Genomic DNA, 20,086 nt, shown 5'->3' with positions numbered 1-20,086 from the left:
TACCTACGCGGCGCTAGTGTCGGCGTCAGTTGCTTTTTCCCCGTCCGCCGATACAAAATTCTGAGGAGGTGGAACGTAGCCCCGGCGTAAATCGGGGTCTACCTGTACTCCTCTTTCTTTGAGGATGACGTCATGGTAAAGATTCTGAACCCAGATGTCGTGGGTGAAGTTTGAGGTTCTCACGGTGTCACAGGATCAAGATGGTTGTCTTCTGGGACTTGGTGTTTCCTCTAGTCTGGTAAATACTGGCAGACGTTTCATCATCATGATTATAAGGCAGTAAGCTCCTCTGAAACGTCGTCGGTCAGTACTTGCCAGACTACAGGAAACACGAAGTCCCAGAAGACAACCTTCTTGATCCTGGTGTTTCCCTGCTTGAAACTGAGATGAACCACTGATTTTTCATTTATCAGAATAACAGAATAGCCGATGCTCATTTATTCGTATATTTTCTTGAAGTGGGCCTCACTCACTCACACGTCTTTACATACTTTAGTCAGGTGACATTAGTACGTGGAATATGTCATAATAATATAACATATAAAAACGAGTACAATCCGTAGTATTAGAAAGATTTCACATATTATAAATGAAGGGTTCACGTAATGTAATGATATGTTACAAATACATCCACCCATTTACATTACATGACGACAAGAAAACCTAACTGAACATTATGATTTGTTTGTGAACATTGTAAATTCATCGACAGAGTTAAAGGAGTGTGATATTTATTTATTTATTTTATACTACTTTAAACTGTGCATAATATGCACTCATCTGAAAAAATGAGAAGTTTGCTTTTTGTCTGTGAAGCTGATTCTTATTCGTTTTAAATAAAAATTTTCTTGGATATTATCCATCGTCTAGTAAATATAAAACGTAAAACGACGTTTCGGAGATGGGACTCTATCTCCGTCTTCAGGTTCCTACACAGTTGGGCCCACTAGATAGAGCTAATCCCTATCTCCGGACAAAGTAGATAGATTCCCATCTCCGAAACGTCGTTTTACGTTTTATATTTACTAGACGATGGATAATATCCAAGAAAATTTTTATTCAATTGACTCTTCACCATCGTCAAGAAGTTTTAGATTTGATTCTCCGAAACGTCGTTTTACGTTTTATATTTACTAGACGATGGATAATATCCAAGGAAATTTTTATTCAATTGACTCTTCACCATCGTCAAGAAGTTTTAGATTTGATTCTCCGAAACGTCGTTTTACGTTTTATATTTACTAGACGATGGATAATATCCAAGGAAATTTTTATTCAATTGACTCTTCACCATCGTCAAGAAGTTTTAGATTTGATTCTCCGAAACGTCGTTTTACGTTTTATATTTTACTAGACGATGGATAATATCCAAGAAAATTTTTATTCAAAATTTATTATATTTGTTTTACCTGGACTTAGGGCCGCCTTATTAGCAGTAAACCATCTACTGATATTACACAGATGATGGGCGATACACCTGTCGCGACAGAACGTTCGTTTCTTGGCTGCGACGAAGGCGTTTGGAAGTTGCATTGCAGAAACTTCGCACTCAAGAGGGCAGGCGCATCTGCAGAGGCCGTCGCAAGGCGTTTCTTGGGGCTTAGTTCGATTACTCGGGTGCGATCCTTTGTTACCTTCGTTGCGTGCCCCTTCCTGGGACCTGCACTTGCCTGTAGCAGCTGTTTTTTTCTTTGCAGGTGAGGGTGAGTGAGGTGAATGTGCCACTTTCCATCTTTATATTTCTATATGGCTACGAGGTGCGATCGGAAAGTTTCAAGACTGCGCGTATAAAAACCCGTACACTTATCTCAGGTATTAAATTCATCCATCACCCTCGAAGTAGTTCCCCTGGGAGTGAACACAACGATCCCAGCGCCGCTGCCAAGCCTGCAAGCATCCCTGGAAATCTTTCTTTGTCAGCCTGTCAAGCACCATCTGCGATTCTGCCTGAATCTCTTCTATCGTCTCAAATCTCCTTCCCTTTAGCTGAATTTTCATCTTTGGGAAGAGGAAGAAGTCACACGGAGCTAAGGAGGGTGCGGGATGACGGCCATGGTGTTTGAGGCCAAAGACTGCCGAACTTTGAGGGCGGTGTGCGCTTGATGTAAACGTAGTTGGATTTGCTAAAACCTTCGATTTTTTTTTTAAAATGTATACCTTAAGTTTTATCAACATGGCGGACGCTCGAATCCCTCTTATTGACCTAGTAGTTTGAAATTTTGTGTGGTGAGATATCTTGAAAATATACAACTGTTGTTGAGGTCATTTTTCATATATCGTAAAATAACAACATGGAGACCACGCGAAATCATTATAAAGCTTTTGTCTACTTGTTGGGAATAAACAAACGAACTAATTCAGCGATAGCTAATTAAAGTAGCTTGGAGTTATGCTCTTTTTGTGTTAAAAATCACAACAAATTTAGCACGAATAAACATTATGAGGATGTGTAGCAAATTTGAGAAAGATTTTATGACAGCGAACTATGTCCTAGTTCTAGGCTATGCTTGTTTTAGCCCATCAAAGCTGATGCAGATGTGCACCGGAAAACAGCCACGACTCCAGGAAGACTTTGCCCCCTTGGCTATTAAGATGTGGTACCCTGGACTTTGTTACATGTCCTAAGTATTGTAAGTTAGTACGAATGCGTTATAAGGCACGTTAACTCTGTTGTAGCTTAGTGGACCCGTACGCATGGGGTCACGGAATCAGATCCTTTCAAGCTGAAATGTTTTCTGTTTTGCTGTCATGTTGTTATTTTACGTTATACAAAGAATTACTACACTGAAGTTTAGTATTTTTCGAAAATCTATAACCATACGAGGTGCGATCGGATAGTTTCAAGACTGTGTCAATAGAGGGCGAACCGGATGTAGTACGAGCTTCTGCCGCTAGGGGGTGCGGCCTACATTCATAGTGAATCAGTGTGCCAGCCGGCATCATCGAATTAGCATTTGTTTCTTAGTTACGGGCGTTTTGGTAGTGCATTACACCGACCCTCCTGCGATTTCGGAATGGCGTGTGCATCAAATTTTGCCAAAGACTCGCCAAAACGGCTACGGAAACCTATGAAATGCTAAAGCACGCATTTGGGGAGTCCGCAATGGGTCGTGCACAAACTTTTGTGTGGCATTCACGTTTTAAAAATGGCCGAACCTCTGTCGATGATGACGAGCGTTCTGGACGACCATCTTCGAGCACAACGCCCGAAAATGTTACGAAGATCGACGTCGTACCATCAACGACTTGTGCGACATTGTTGGGATAGGCTATGGGACCTGTCAGCTGATTCTAAAGGATGAACTCCACATGCGACGCATCCTGTCTGAGGACCAGAAGCAGAATCGACTTCTCGTTTGTCAGGAGCTCAAAGATCTTGCAAGAACCGACCTCAACTTCCTTTCTAAGCTCCGTGTGACTTCTTCCTCTTCCCAAAGATGAAAATTCAGCTAAAGGGAAGGAGATTTGAGACGATAGAAGAGATTCAGGCAGAATCGCAGATGGTGCTTGACAGGCTAACAAAGAAAGATTTCCAGGGATGCTTCCAGGCTTGGCAGCGGCGCTGGGATCGTTGTGTTCACTCCCAGGGGAACTACTTCGAGGGTGATGGATGAATTTAATACCTGAGATAAGTGTACGGCTTTTATATAGGCGCAGTCTTGAAACTTTCCGATCACACCTCGTACGTCATTTGCAAGTGGCGGTAGTGTCGATCCGACGTCGAAAGTTTCCTCGTCCTCCATGTTGGTATTACTGGCTGTCGGAAGTCGAAAATTACGAACTTAGGGTATTCCCCGGTGGCATAACGTCTTTACCAAATTTCATCCACATCCGTCTAGCGGTTCTCCAGTTTAATCGTGCTGGGTTATTCATTCATCGCCCTGATGACGGAGGCAGTATGACCTCTGAAACGTTAGTGGAAATCTACCAGACTTCACGGCGCAACAACCCAGAAGTCAGCAATGTTCAGAGTTCACCTTGTCAAAGAGTTTTTTTCCAGCATTTTTTAATCAGTCTCACTGTTTAGCGTCTGTAATTATACCTCGCACAGAAACCACAGAGACTTCTTTGCTAAATCACCTGATGATGAAGCGTGTCTTCTCGCGTGCAACCGTAACGGTTGATATATGGACCATTCTTTGTTTCCTTTCCTTGTTACCGCAACGTCGCCAATTGAAGAACAGATATTCGCTTGACGTTTTTTGAAACACTGTCAAGTTATTCCCTTAACTGGCGTTTTATGTGTTTTAATCGTTGATTTTTGGGACTTGTACGAGAAAATAAATGATCTTGAAGATAGTTTATGAGATTAAGAATGATTTAATTCTTTACGCCATCATCCGTTTATCCATATGAATCCAATGAAAAACAAGAAATTTCTGAACACCCTGTGTTAAATATGCAGTGGCAAATTCTTCGCGTACTTCGAGGTGTTAATGGCGCACGACAGACAGTGAATTTCGTAGAAGTGAGTCTATTGCATCCATTCTGAACAACAGTTCGCTCTTACGTTGTCTTGATGCTATGAGGAAGTCTTCAGGGTTTCCGCTCGTCTGTCTGGCAACACGGTGCTGAATATACGGAGTTAAAAAAAGTAAAGTAAAGTTTGTCCCACTATACGCCATGTAGGCGCTTGGGGGGAGAGGCGGTATAGCTCCTCTCTTTCTTGACCTCGGCACTAGATGGGGGTGAGTGGTCAGCATCACGCCCCGGCCGGCTTTACCCCCGGGAAAGGACCCCGGTACCCATTGTAGAGGAGGCTGGGTGGGCCCCAGAGCCGGTCTGGATGCAGAGGCTAGAGGAAAAATCCTCTGCCCCCGTCGGGGACTGAACCCCGGCCGTCCAGCCCGTAGCTAGTCACTATACTGACTGAGCTATCTCGGCTCATATACGGAGTTAAATATCCTCCTGAAATGTTTCATTGAAACTGAATTTCGGTTTAAGCGTGCCGTGGATCAGATCCTTTAAAAAGGCGCAGATGAGTTTTTGGATCTAGACTGCTCAATAGCTTGAGAAACGCCTCGACCAAGTCTGTAACCTCAGTGCTGCAGCGAATATTTTGGCAAGCTGCGTTATGCTTCAGAAGATACGTTTTTCTGAAGTGTCATTTTGCAGCCTTGGTACTCTGCCAGTTGTGTCTGGAGGCGTAGCGGCCTACGTCGTGTTTTATTTGCACGTAAGGTAGATACGGGTTGTGTAATGCGCCCAGACACCCCAGATGAACGTGAACTGCAATTTATGTACTCCGTCTGTGTTCATGGACCTTGACCGCTTAATTTTGGGGAATTCGTCTCGGGATTGTGAGTGCGTCTGGGGTTTGGTGGTGCGGTGCTGGGACATCCGGACTTTTATTCGGGGGGGGGGGGGGTTCGGATTGTGACGGTGGGAAGATCTGATATATGCTCACATATATTTACGGCCATGCAGAATTCGAACCAGTGACTGCATCTCGGACTAACGTCGTGTGCTACGGTCCATTAATTATATCTGTTAGACGTCTACACGAATAATTGTCCTGAACATCACAGATATTTAGCAGGCAGGCGCTCGGTAGAGGCATCCGACCGCGGCTCGTAGTGCTACTGTCCTCGCACTGACGCCTTGAGGAAGTGCCTCGGTCCGTACTCGTTCGTTATCACACGTAACGCGCGCTCGTTTCGCGTTGACTTAGGTCAGGGCCTGAGCCTTGCCAAGGCCGACCGCCGCGCCAGTCTTAATTCATCTCGCCTGATTATCTGGCTGCAGTGGTCATCGCGTAAGTTGGCACGTTGCTGAATCATCATCAGGTGTGGAATGGCGTTCAGTGGCACGGAAACTGTTTTCGGTTGAAGCTGATTGGTCTGTGGGTCGTATGACGTCACGCGATAAGGCGTCACATTGTGGGATTGCTTTGAAGTGGCCGTGGCGTATTTTAAGGCGAAGTGTCTAGATGACCTGAGGAAAGAAGCTTCCATGTGTGATGCAGTGAAGAATTCTTACATTATTTAACGACGTTGTATCGTAGACATAGTTTATTGGTGTAAATTGAAACGAGAACACGAATTTATGAGGATGATCGGAAAGTAACTGGAAGGAAGTGGTCGTGGCAGGTGTAATAGGAAGCCTAGAGCTGTCACTGAAGTTATAGCGCGGGAATAAGCTTATAAAACAGAAATTACTTCATGGTCGAAGTTGCCCCGCCATACCGTGTTTATTAATTAACGATGACTTATGCTGCTAGTGTTAATTTGTTAATACTCTCAAGAAAACAGAGCAACGGCATTAGACTCTGGCAAATGAGGGTGGATTAGAAATACGCGTGGGGGTAAGTAAGCATCTCACACTGCACCACGATAATGCATAATGTATAGCTCAAGCCGTGTGCCCTGATGTTATTAGAACAGGCGTGCCCAACCTCTTTTAGTGTGCGAGACTTCTATCCAAAGTTTCTCTTCAGTTTCTGTCACTCTACTCCGATATGACCTTTTCTCCAATTCAGTTACACCAAGGTCGTGCAGGTAGGGTTCTTCGTGTTCGATTGCCACCGCCAGCCGCTGTGCGGCCACCGCACCGCATCGAAAATGAATCCTGTCGCGGCAGAAAAACCGCAGCGGTAAAACTACCGCACGTGCGCTCGCTTCGTACTGAAACAGTGCGTTTCATCAATGCGGCCGAAAGTGCTCGTGCGCGCAGAGTCTAAGACCGGCAATGAAAATACCAGAAGGAAATCGCTGTTTCTGCCCTCACGTCCATCCCTGTAACAACACATGTCGGCAATCGTCAACGAAGATATTTTAATCCCGACAACGAAATACCCGTAAGAATAAGGTTATCTGATAGGGTCACTTGGGAATATGGAGCTGGTGGTTAGTTTTCTATTGTAGTTTGCCAGGGAACTGGTGGAGTTGCTTCGACGTTCTGTCGCGCGGTTGCCAGGGAAAGGATTAATAGACTTTTCGTTATTTCAGATGTCTCCGAGGGCTAGAGTGTTAGAACATTGAAATCGAACGTAATGAGATGGGCGGGTCAGTTAGTACGAACTACGTATATGCTCAGGTAGCGATCAGTGGCCGGCGCGCTCCATAAAAGGAAGTGAATTTCTTGACAAGCTGAGCGACTGTAAGGTTTTTAGGAAGGATTCTGCTCCAGTTGGTAGAGACACGGAAACGAAGAACTGCCCTGACGTAGTGATGTTCTAGACGTATGCATCTCAGTCTCGTCACTGTTGTCAAGACATTGTGTAGCCAATTCCGGTCCGGACCGGAACTGCATCCAATGAATGTCGTAATATGTCAATTGAATAAAAATTTTCTTGGATATTATCCATCGTCTAGTAAATATAAAACGTAAAACGACGTTTCGGAGATGGGACTCTATCTCCGTCTTCAGGTTCCTACACAGTTGGGCCCACTAGATAGAGCTAATCCCTATCTCCGGACGTTTTATATTTACTAGACGATGGATAATATCCAAGAAATTTTTTTATTCAATTGACTCTTCACCATCGTCAAGAAGTTTTAGAGTCGTAATATGTGTTCAGGTTGCCGTAGACACTCATACAACGTATTTGCTGCTGTATGGAACAGAATTAGAAATTGACACAGACCCCTTATTAGTGGCCTTGGACCACCGTTGATATAAAATTGTAATTCTGTTTAAATACGAATCTTAATAAGATACGTGAGCTTACGATGTCTAGCCCCCATACGGTGTGGCTGCCACCGGCTCATGTCTGAGTTACAAACGACCGGTCAGAAACAAGTGCTGTAAATTAAGGCCTGCCTGCTGGTCCTTACACGACGCCGCTACATGTGTAAAAATAACCGACAAAGGCGCATTCCAACGAATGCCTCAGTCTCCTTCCTCACATTCTTGTTTTGAAATCACTGTACTTCGTGTACGCGTGGTGTTGCTCCCTCGATCAGCAGCGTTGTTTCCTGTTAGCAAATTCTTGGCTCGGTCCTACGAGTGTCAGTTTCCTTTCCTCCATTAGTGTATGTTTTTTTTTAATCGGTTGTGTCTGACGTAAACCTGGCATGAGACCTGGCGAGACGACGACTGTAATAGAGGTTTTGGCTGCCTAACGATTGCATCAGCTGCCAGTCTTTAACGACGTTATTTATCCACACAAATAATTTATTTTTATATCAGACGACGTTTCGGAGTAAATGTGCCCTTTTGTACGTAGCGTCACGTCGTGATCTGAAAACCTTCAGGTACTTGTAGGCAACGTGACTCGGTCTCTGCTCGCCTAACCATACTTCTGCAGACTTTCGACGGAACTGAGCACAGTCAGGTCACAAACATCGGCCAAGCTGTAGTAACTCAGTGAGTCAGTCGCCAACTGCGCGGCACCGCGTGTTATCAGACGTCATTTAACTGTCAGAACTCGAGTAATGTGGTCAGAAGTGAATCAGAGGAGAAATTCCCGTACTTTTATACAGGGCAACTGGATTTTATGTCATTCTTCTGTAGATCATATTTTTCCAGAGGCCAAAGGAGACGTACGGACCGCAGGCTTTACGCTAACATTACCCCAAAACTAAACCGACTTACTGTCATACATTGACTTATTTTTATCAGCTCAAAGAATTACTTTGAGATAACATTGATGAGACAACGGATTTGCACTGTTCGCGAAAAAGCATTATTTTTTATGACAAAAAACTTTTAATTTCATATTAAATTAAAAAATAGAATATTATATTTGTTTCTTTCAAGGTAAAAAATGTGAAATAAATCTTAATAATGTTTTAAAACTTTACGTGATATATTCTTTTGTATTTATATTTAAATTTACATATATCATAGAAGCAACGTTTTGATTGTCCGTATTATCTACGTAGTGCAGATAATATGGCCGAAAGCGCACCTTTAGAAACGATTATTTCCGGCATTCGTGACAGAAGATGAAGATGGCATTATTTTTTTAAATGCAGGAAATAGAAAAGCTTGGCGTTGTCATGTTCTCTTCAGGTACCTTATAAGTAGTTTGATACGCTAATAGGGGCGCTCCCAGCCCTGAGAAACCCTCATTAAAATAGCTTTGCTAGTCGGCCTGTAAGAACTGAGATTTGAGGTTTTCACGGTGGTAAAGATGATGATGATGATGATGATGTTCTGGGTTTCGCGCCGTGTAGACTCGTCGTCCGGAAAAAAAATTATAGTCCTCAGCCCTGAAAATTGTGGAAGAGGATTTGACTTTTTGAATCTCGTAAAATTGATAAAGGTTTTTAAAAAATATGGGAGAAGGGAATCATTAAGAATTTTAAAGTTGTTCGCAGAAGACTCGGCTTGTGGTACACAGAACGATGTTTTTTTTCCCCAGACCAAGTATTGTTTAGTCTGGTTTTATGCGAAAGAATAGTTGGTTCGATGAGGGAGACGTTGTTTGTAAGGCTTTGTTAGTTCTTAGAATTGTTTAAACCTCCTTTCATTACGTGAGGCACAGTTATTTAAAACTGGTTCATGTGACTCTTACTTAAGGGCAGGAAGTCTAGTGGATGTGAGAAAGGGCTTCAGTTCGTCACATGCAACAGGTCAGGAGCGTTGTGAAAGACGCAGTTCACGCAGAGCAATTACGTGAAGACCTCTCGTCCTGTATCTAAATGGACCGGTAACTGTGAGTGACCCAATCTCATTTCCTCCTAGATTAACCAGGGATTCCATCCGGTATTTCGTGAGTACGACTATTGTTAGCATCAGCCCAGGTCATGCGTCTCAGTCAGCTGTATATACACACGTGTACAGACGAATGTGTTCAGTGAAGAAAACACAACGTCCTTACAGTAACAACGCTTTCCGAGAAGCTCTCTGACCCCGATCCAACTGTCTGTACAGTGCAAGTACGAGGTGCGATCGGAAAGTTTCAAGACTGCGCGTATAAAAACCCGTACACTTATCTCAGGTATTAAATTCATCCATCACCCTCGAAGTAGTTCCCCTGGGAGTAAACACAACGATCCCAGCGCCGCTGCCAAGCCTGGAAGCATCCCTGGAAATCTTTCTTTGTCAGCCTGTCAAGCACCATCTGCGATTCTGCCTGAATCTCTTCTATCGTCTCAAATCTCCTTCCCTTTAGCTGAATTTTCATCTTTGGGAAGAGGAAGAAGTCACACAGAGCTTAGAAAGGAAGTTGGAGTCGGTTCTTGCAAGATCTTTGAGCTCCTGACAAACGAGAAGTCGATTCTGCTTCTGGTCCTCAGACAGGATGCGTCGCATGTGGAGTTCTTCCTTTAGAATCAGCTGACAGGTCCCATAGCCTATCCCAACAATGTCGCACAAGTCGTTGATGGTACGACGTCGATCTTCGTGAATGGCCTGCCGAATCTTCGTAACATTTTCGGGCGTTGTGCTCGAAGATGGTCGTCCAGAACGCTCGTCATCATCGACAGAGGTTCGGCCATTTTTAAAACGTGAATGCGGACTCCCCAAATGCTTGCTTTAGCATTTCATAGGTTTCCGTGGCCGTTTTGGCGAGTCTTTGGCAAGAGATTCAGGCAGAATCGCAGATGGTGCTTGACAGGCTGACAAAGAAAGATTTCCAGGGATGCTTCCAGGCTTGGCAGCGGCGCTGGGATCGTTGTGTTCACTCCCAGGGGAACTACTTCGAGGGTGATGGATGAATTTAATACCTGAGATAAGTGTACGGGTTTTTATACGCGCAGTCTGGAAACTTTCCGATCGCACCTCGTATGCATTAGTCGGACACGTTTGTGGTTCTTCCACTCAGTAGTGCAGGTGGAGAGAGTGTCTTCGTTCCCTTAATGTCTTACTGTGAATCTAATCTCACTACTTTCAGTTGTGCTACAATTGTAAGATTGCAGGAAACTGAAATTCAACTTTATCAAGTTCTCAAGAACGACTTGTACATTGCCTTTAAAACAATTACGAAGTACAGAGGGTCACTTATGTGTAACTCATATGTCACCCCGTAGCGCACATTACGGACGACCTTTTCCATGTCTCAGAGATCCTCCCTTGGGTTCCATCGTCTTCTAAGCAAGAGCGCGAAAAGCAGACCACGAACTCAGCTTCCTGTTTGACAGTCAAGAACTGACGCAGTTGATAAAGCGTCTGTGAATTAACCAAGAAACTGAGTATCTGCTTTTCGTCTTGCTCTGTAAGGAGTCAGGAAGGACGGGAAAGAGATGTCTTGGAGAGGTTGACCCAGCTGGAGTGCGTCGAGGCGACGTCGGTGTTCTGCTGAGTCGCAGCCGGTGCGGCCAGTCTGATCTTGCGCAGAGCCGCTAGAAATAGCCGCCGACTAGACTCGACCGGCAGTCGTTACGAAATTTTGAACTGGATTTGTGTTCCGTTGCCAGATTGTGAAAGCACAACAAACAGCCACAGACAGGGCAACTTAATATTACAATCTGTGATATAAATACCGCCCGATTGTGCCGCCTTGCTTTATTGGTCCGTTACGCGAGTCCCGTGTATACCAGAGTTACTCAAACATCGCCACGTGACGGCCTCCTAAAATATATTTCAGCGCATCGCAGCTTGTTCAGTGTCTGGACTACCTCCACGCTCCTCTGGATACTTCGTCGTGGGGTTTATTTATATAATTTTTATAAAACAGAAGCCCGACGTCCCTAACGACAGTGGCAAGGAGACATAATTTGAAATCGTTACGTAACACTTCTGAAAAACATCGAAGCAGGAAGAGTTCAACAAAGAAACTGCAGCTTAAGCCGATCCCCTTGGCAAAACAGGACTGAACACTTTCCGACTGCTTCGTCGCCCTGATTATGGAGGCAGCAAGGTATTATCCTTTGTTCCGCATCGAGTACTCGATGCGGAACAAAGGATAATATTTTAAGCATTTAATTATCTTATATTACTTTATTGTGATTGACGGACAATTTTAATATATTTTAATACTATTTTTAAATAAAATCACAATATGACGCACCTACAATATTTTAAGTACCTCAAGGAAAATGCACAGATCGAAAGTATATATGAAAAAGTACGTATGTGAGTTTCTCCACAGACTGTGCACTTCTGACAGTTATCCAGGAAATTTAGATTAACACGTTTTGGGGTACGTACCCCGTGGAGCAAAGTCTTGAAAATATGGGAAACGGAAATCAACTTTCGGAAAGTGTTCGTTTGCTTTTTAAACAATCTACATTAAGCACAATCTGTACCTGAAGTAAATAAATGCTAAGCCACGAAGAATATGAAATACGGGCTGTGAAGTAGCAATCGTGCGTCGGTTCATGTCCTGGAACTGCCGACTTGTTAGGGAGAACGTACATAAACAATTCTTCGCTTACGCAATGTCTTAAAATCTCAAGGCACAAAACCAACTAATTTGATCTGTGCTGGCAAGACGCCCGTTCTGATCTTAATACTAAGAAGGGGGCAAAGATGAGCGCTCATGAGACTACGCGATATTTCTTTACTCTTAACATACAATTTTAAGAGGTATCTTAATGTGGATATGGACCCAACCGAAGAGAGAACTGTCTAGGTTATGTCAGCAGGATGAAGACATTAAGTCGGAAGTTGACGAGCTGGAAGTTTTCTGCGTTCCTGCCGAAACAGAGCATAACCACAAGAACAGAAGAATGTGTTCATCCGCGAGTAGTGACTGCATTTGTAGCTCAGGAGTGGGACGTCGTTGCATGATTGATTTATTAGAAGCTGCTTGCAGTTTTCTGTCGTTAAACAAGGACATGAAGAATGTTTTAAGGCCGACTTGTAGATATGGGATGAATGTTAGGTATCTGAGAATGTGTGTATTGGCTGCCGGAATAAAATTATCTAAGTGGGACTCTTTTTTTCATAATAGCGAAGAAGTTCTTGAGTAGCTGGATCAGATCTGCCCCTCTGTGTGTTAGTTGATGTAATATAACGGCAACTCATATAAATGTTATGGAACTACGCTTCATTTGTGTCGCAGTTTAACGTGCGCGTCCGAATGCCGATTTGTTGCTGTGGCCAATGGCTCTGGTATTTTCTCATCTTCTCGGTCTCTGATGCTTGGAGTGAGGGAATGTCCTCTATGACAGGACGCCAGATAAGGGCAAACAGATGGGATACCGACACGCAGGAACGGTGTTTCATCAGGGCGGCGCAACACCGCGCACTTCCAAACAAACGTAACAGCTCCCTCAACACAACGCAGCTCCCTTGGTGCACGAGACGGACCTCCAGTTCTCCTGACCTCACGCGTCCGGGCGCATAGCTGCTTGTGGTAAACACGTGATGAAGGAAGCCTACTGAGAAACTCTTCCGCTGGGTTTTGAGTGAAATGAAACTTTATTCAGGGAACGCTCGATTGTCTACGGAGAAGACGCGAAAAATTGCTTCTCCTTAATAAGACACGTCTTCATCTTGGAATATATGCACGTGTTTGCATGTATATAACCGTATGCAGATAACAGAACGTGTTTGATGGTATCGTTTCGATCTGTTACAACCTTCTACCGGTCTATCTTCGGGGAGAGAGCATAACGGAGCGAGGCCTTGAAACTGGCGGTGCGCTTGCATGTGTGCAGTTATTTCCTGTTTGTTTTGTTAATGTAGGGCTTTAACTGCTCCCAACTTATGTTTCAGCTTCTCTTTGAATAGTAACACCTCCGTATTGAATTGATTGACAAATTCCTTGTCGTACAAGCACTGCCCTCCGTTCACGTGATCGATAAACTGACATTGAACAAACCCAGCAACATTGTTCCGGCTTCAAATTCCTTAACTCGACGACGCAAATGGATCTAGGTGTGTGTTGGAAACTACGAAGTCCTTCAGCTTCCACTCTGCTGTTCCTCGCCGTGTGTCTGTAATTAGTTATCAAGACCCCGAACATCACAGCTGTCCGATATCATTTCCGCTTCTCGTATTCATCGAAATTGTAACACCCCCCCCCCACACCGCGAGATTTATTGCGATGTCCTGTATCTGTTATAACGATGACAAATTTGCAAATGATGACAATTGTCGCTGTTCTTATGCATTGCAAAACACGCGCGAGGCTTGTTCTCCACACTTTAACCTTGTTAAACAACTGGAAGGCGTGGAGTTAGCCGTCCGTGTGTTCATTACCCCGGCACTGTGCAGAGGTGAGTGGCCGGCCGTGACGACGAGGATGGTCCGCCCCGTCCCGGGAATCGACCAGCTGAACAGTCGCCACAGAGCGGCTCGTTCATCATTTGGCAACCGGCGGGTTCCTAGAATTGCAGCATGGCACTGCTTTGGAATGCGACCTGTCCACTGCCACACGACGTCTGTCCATGATTCAGAGCTCCCCGGCAGCTATGCTTCTCCGCGCGCTGTTTTGGTGCGCTGAACTTACCGTCCTTACGTGTTTGTGTTCGCTTACTGCGAACTGTTTATAACCAGTCCAAAGCCTTGTGTCACTAGGGGGAGGGCAGGGTTTCGTCATTACGTTGACACATTAAGTACACGTGGAGTTCAGCTCTTGAAACGAGTTTCTTTTTTTCTGTAAGCGCTAGTTCCTTTTTTGGACACAGGTCACGCACGATCGCAAGAATTTTGTTGTGAGTATTATTCGTGTGTTTTGCTCTATTCTGTGGAATTTGAAGGAATTTGGCGCATGAGGTTGAAAGCAAACTTGTCGGATCAGTATATTTCCCACGTATTTTGAGATAAGAACAATATTTATGACGTAAAAGTTTGCATAATGTTACAAAAACAAGGAACTGCACAGATGAAATCTGTAAGACGTATGCCAAAAGAATCTCCATTCCCTACAAAATTCAAAATTGAATTCTTGGAATAATATAATATAATATAGCATAATGTGTCAGAGGGAAGTGTATGAGATCCCAGGTGATATAAATTGTTTGAGCCACGGTGGTCTAGCGGTTAGAACGCTGGCCTTGTAATCCTGGGGTCTCGGGTTCGATTCCCGGCGGTGCCCAAATTTATAACTTGTGTTGGGCAAGGCCGTGGTCTAGGCAACACGGAGTTTTCCTCCGTGGCATCCCAACAATTACTCCATTCACACACAGAAGAAGGCAATGGCAAACCACTTCTGGATCATCTGCCAAGAACGTATATGAACAGGTCCCAGTCCGAGAAAAGGATGGAAGGATCCTGTTCATATGGACCTGTCGTCAGACAGAACACTACAAATAAATAAATAATAAATAAATTGTTTATCTTGCATTCAGAAGGTAATCGATTGTAATCAGCAGTGGGATCGATTATCATAACTGAAGTTTTTCGTGTTCTTTTTTTTAACCGCCGACGTGAAAATGCCAGATTATATCAGTGCTGCCGTCTGTCGCGGCGTTTTGTATTTAATTACTCATAATTATCCTATTGCACACCGTTCGACAGTGCATAACATCTATAAACCAATTAAAAAGAATATTTTACTACAGCCTGACTTCTTGGCGATGTACAAATGTCGTGCTGGTTACGACGGAGGCTGACATAAAATACAAAAGTCCACAATGAAGCGAATATTTTTTGATGAGAAGACATCTACTCACAGCTCGTCAGTACTCGAAGCATTACGTCCGGTTTGTGGAGTTGTGTACACATTTCGATACCAGGGACTTCGGATTATTTATCTGCCCACAAGGCGATTAATAATGTTGGTAGAACGTAAATTAAGTAATAAGTTACAAATCGAATGAAGCCATGTCTGACTTTCTTAAACACTACTCTGTGTAGTAGGTTTTATATGCCAGGACACTTATTTATGAATCTTCGTGAATGGCCTGCCGAATCTTCGTAACATTTTCGGGCGTTGTGCTCGAAGATGGTCGTCCAGAACGCTCGTCATCATCGACAGAGGTTCGGCCATTTTTAAAACGTGAATGCCACACAAAAGTTTGTGCACGACCCATTGCGGACTCCCCAAATGCTTGCTTTAGCATTTCATAGGTTTCCGTAGCCGTTTTGGCGAGTCTTTGGCAAAATTTGGTGCACACGCCATTCCGAAATCGCAGGAGGGTCGGTGTAATGCACTACCAAAACGCCCGTAACTAAGAAAGAAATGCTAATTCGATGATGCCGGCTGGCACACTGATTCACTATGAATTTAGGCCGCACCCCCTAGCGGCAGAAGCTCGTACTACATCCGGTTCGCCCTCTATTGACACAGTCTTGAAACTTTCCGATCGCACCTCGTATGCTTTGAATGATCTATAATATTGATTGATTCTGTCAATGATGTAATTGTCAGCAGTGTATTTGTACCTACAATAAATATAATTCAAGATTAACTCATTATTTCGAAGTGTCGAGGCAGTTAAAGTGCTCCAGGCTTTTTATTCTGTTATCACTAACAGATAACAGGCGAGTCCTATTCTCTGAAGATGCAGGTTTCTACGTTATGGCCATAAAAACTGTTGTTCCGCCATATAATTTAAAGTGCAGTTCACACGTAAAGCGATTGCTACTGCCGCGGTCTTACATTGCAGGTTTTAAATGGCCACTGCAGGCAGAGCGGGTAGCCATTTAAATTCCAGTGAGTGACGACACCAGATGACGCGTGCCGTCCTCGCCCTCCGGCCAGCCAGCCAGAGATTGTATTTTACGTTCAAGGGCTTAGTACTTTGGATTGATAACTTTCGCACGCGTGACGCGAGGTGATTTGCTTTTGCGGTAAAACCAACCCAAAGACTCAAAATCGTTCTTGCCTAAGCCTGAAATTGGACACATACCTCAGCCAGCTGAACCCAACCTTGACTCCTTCTGTTCCCTTAAGATTCGTTTTACTTTTGTTTTTCTGCGCCCTCTGTTACGCGGGTGGATATTTTTTCAAGAGAGTTCGGGAAAACTAACTTTTTTACTTTTCATTCAAGCTACGTGCGAGACGCATTTTAATATTGTTGAATTCAGTTAAAAGAGAGGATCTTTACAACATTTTTCTTCAATTTGGTGCATATAAAAAGCTAGTCAGGTTAATTAAAACGTGTTTAAGCGGAACCTCTATCAAAATTCGTGTAGCTAAACATTTGTCCGATACATTTTCTATTCAGAATGGTCTGAAACAGGGAGATGCTTTATCGCCACAGCTTTTCAATTTTGCCTTGGACTATGCCATCAAGAAACTCCAAGACAATCAGGGCGGTTTGGAATTGAGTGGGACACATCAGCTGTTGGCATATGGTGATGATATTAATCTGTTGGGCGATAATATACTGGGATCGACCCGTTCTTCAAGTTCCTGAGCACTGCGAGTCCCAACTTTTCGTTGGCTCGATCTATAGACGTTCGGTAGGACTCCTTGGACGAGGGATCAGCCCGTCGCAAGGCCTCTACCTGTACACAGGACAGCACAACATCCATGGCTTTGAGTGGGATTCGAACCCACGGTCCCAGCGACCAAGCGGCACAAGGCCCACGCCTCAGACCGCGCGGCCACTGCGTACCCCCAAGGCGATAATATAAACAGTATACAAGCGAACACAGAGACACTCTTAAGGGCAAGTAGGGATTTTGGTCTAGAAATAAATGCAGAAATTATAAAGTATAAGATCATGTCTCGACATCAGAACCTCCGGGTTTCATAAAGAAAGTTGACTATTCTTTGACAAGCCGAGTATACAATCGATTTTCCAAATAATGTCGTGCACCATAGTGTTAGTGACTTGTTCTTGTATCCATGACTTCCGTTTGCCCTTTGTTTCTAAATGTTTGCGTCCTGTTTTCTACCCTCTGAATATGCCTCGATGTTTCACATTCATAGAAAGGGGAAAAGAAATGAAATTATTTTATCGCCAGTAATTTGAAACCTAGACGATGGCGTTCCTCAACCGATTAAGAAGCAGTTCTTAATTGTATATAAAAAAACCACTCTTCTACTTTCCACGGGTTGAAACAGTCTTCTGTCATCGCACCGGCTTAGCAAACGTCGCCGATCAAGGCGCCTCTCCCCGGTGACTGCCTGTTTTGTTGTTGTTGTGATTTCGCTTCGTGACAAGCTGTGAGTTGCCACTCTGTTCCGAAACTCTGTACGCAGTCGTCTTATTGCCGCCCTCCCCTGCAACGCGTTGTGTTTTATTCAAATATTTTAAAAGAAGTCTGGCGAAGTACCCCGCGGTGAGACTACCCGCTAAGCAGCTGTACCGGAGAAGTTGCCGCTGCTTCACGGCGAAACGTTTGCGTGATTGCGGTGTGTAAGACAGAATGACAGTTCGTTCCCTCTCGGACTCGGTTTTCGGGAACAAGCCGCGTAAAATGAAGATTCTCCATCGTTTTGGCAGGCATTGAATCTACCATCTTCATGACGATGTCTTGCGGGGTGTTAGGTAGGGCGTGTATGGGTTGGCGCATAATTGATGATCGCATTTGAATTAACTGGATTTTTTATTTATTATTTTTCATAAAAGAATTAAAAGTTTGGCCTAGCAGTCTGCTTACAAGATGCATCCCGCTTCACCTGCTACGTCCGCGCTCACGAGGATAGCGATTCCTTCTTCAGCTTTCCTTGGTTCAGTGCGTCGTTGAACCACGCCGTCTTCGACCTGTTTCCGGTGTTGCTTCCGGTTCGCGTTGCTCGTTTGTTGTTAGCCGTCGGTTCATCTGTCTGCATCTGATTCAACATTTATGCTATTTGAGTCGGTAAACTTAGAATTGTGCATTGTTCTGTAATATTTCAAGAAATTAAAACATCTCTTTATTACGTGATGAGGGCGTCATCGTCCGTTTTCATTTTCATGATCATTTGTGTCTTCTGGTATTAAATTTGCATGTGTATGTCTTGCATAGTTATTTATTCTTAAAACCTTGCATACAAACAACTGTTTACACTTGAAAGGACACTAATGCCAAACGTGTTTCGACCGCAAGAAGTCATCATCAGTGACAAAACAAATTAATTCCACACCTATGAAACCACCAAAAATCAAAACATCATAAATGAATAGAACAAAGTAAAATTTCACATGCAACAGTTGGCCACACTGGTTATCTGAGTTAATATATACCCTGCACATTTTTAAAAATGACAGTAACACCCACGCTTCGTTGAAGTTCACAGGCATAGACGACTCAACCACGGCTCACCGGAGACCAACAACGGCGATCAGACCAGTGGACGTATACGATCAACGTCCAGTGAGGTGTTACTTAATATGGTTATGTAAAGTACATACTCTGAAGAAAACCATACGAATTAATTTGTTTTCCCACTGATGATGACCTCTTGAGGTCGAAACGCGTTTGGAATTAGTGTCCTGTCAAGTGTAAACAGTTTTTTGTGTGCATGATTCTATATAGTATTTTATTCTTTGATATTATTGATATGCAGCTCCAGAAATATTCAAAAGTACGCAATTCATGTTTTTATCTCCGTTCTTTCCCGTTTGATAAATGATCGTCTTTTATTTGGATTGGGAAAACGGGAAGTTTCGTTTGTAAAGGTTCCATCTCTTCTCCGACTTGGAGGCGAATTCCTCCTTGGCGCTGACGACGAGCTGTCTCTGGGTGTCCAGCTGCAAGTGCGGCGGTACTCCGTGGCAATGACGTGCACTTTATTTCGGGCGCTTTGCATGGCTGGAACTCGCCCCCATGCAACCCGCCTTTCCTTCCTGGCCAGCGTTGTATTTTGAGACAGTCTTACGCAAGAGGTCTAATGATCTGAACTCCTCGAAAGAAAGGGTGTCGGGTGTCATCTTGTCTCCTGTTGTGTCCTGGTGGGGCCACGCCGTCCCGAGCAGACTGTCCCACACGGCGCAGATGTCATGTGAAAGGCATTTTTCTTAACGCTTTCATCAACCGAATATTTCGTACACCAAACTTTTTGAAGCTGATTGGCTCGCGAGAGTACATGACACCATGGTTTCCTATAACCTCAATTTGGTTACTCGAGACACTGTCCCGGCTGTTTAGGCAGTGTTTTATGACGGTGACTGAGGAGGAACTGGCAGTCGTCTGCCTAGGGTTTGCCATTGGTCTGTGTCGACGCGTCCGAACCACAAGACCCGCTCCCCTGACCGACATGTAAAGTGCCCACCTGTCCGTGCAACGTGAGTGCGATGAGCGGAAAGCTGGGAAAGCTCAGTCGGCGTCTCAAACACTCGAGCGGAATGGAAACGTGTTCAGGATGATTCACCGCGGTTCGCGTTACGTCACCAGCGATCTCATCCAAGGTGAAGGCTTGCACAACACATCCTCA

General features: G+C 44.2%; 1 protein-coding gene across 8 annotated transcripts in view; it reads left to right on the top strand.

Moving 5' to 3' along the window:
• The window catches only part of Fs (Follistatin), a 122,438-nt gene that overhangs the window by 60,318 nt on the left and 42,034 nt on the right, over positions 1–20,086 (top strand). Inside the window, exon 1 of one of the 8 annotated variants that reach the window (XM_087358333.1) lies at positions 5,759–6,304. The exons of the other annotated variants lie outside the window; for them this stretch is intronic. The gene's annotated coding sequence lies outside the window, so the exon portion shown is untranslated. Of the gene's footprint in view, positions 1–5,758; positions 6,305–20,086 lie in introns of those variants that run through there. 8 annotated transcript variants of the gene reach the window in all.

Source organism: Zootermopsis nevadensis, unplaced genomic scaffold, assembly GCF_977971745.1.
Source record: "Zootermopsis nevadensis isolate Lab colony 2312 unplaced genomic scaffold, Znev_1.0 Znev_ptg000030l, whole genome shotgun sequence".
Taxonomy (NCBI): domain Eukaryota; kingdom Metazoa; phylum Arthropoda; class Insecta; order Blattodea; family Termopsidae; genus Zootermopsis; species Zootermopsis nevadensis.
This window is presented reverse-complemented; position numbering and strand designations above follow the sequence as displayed.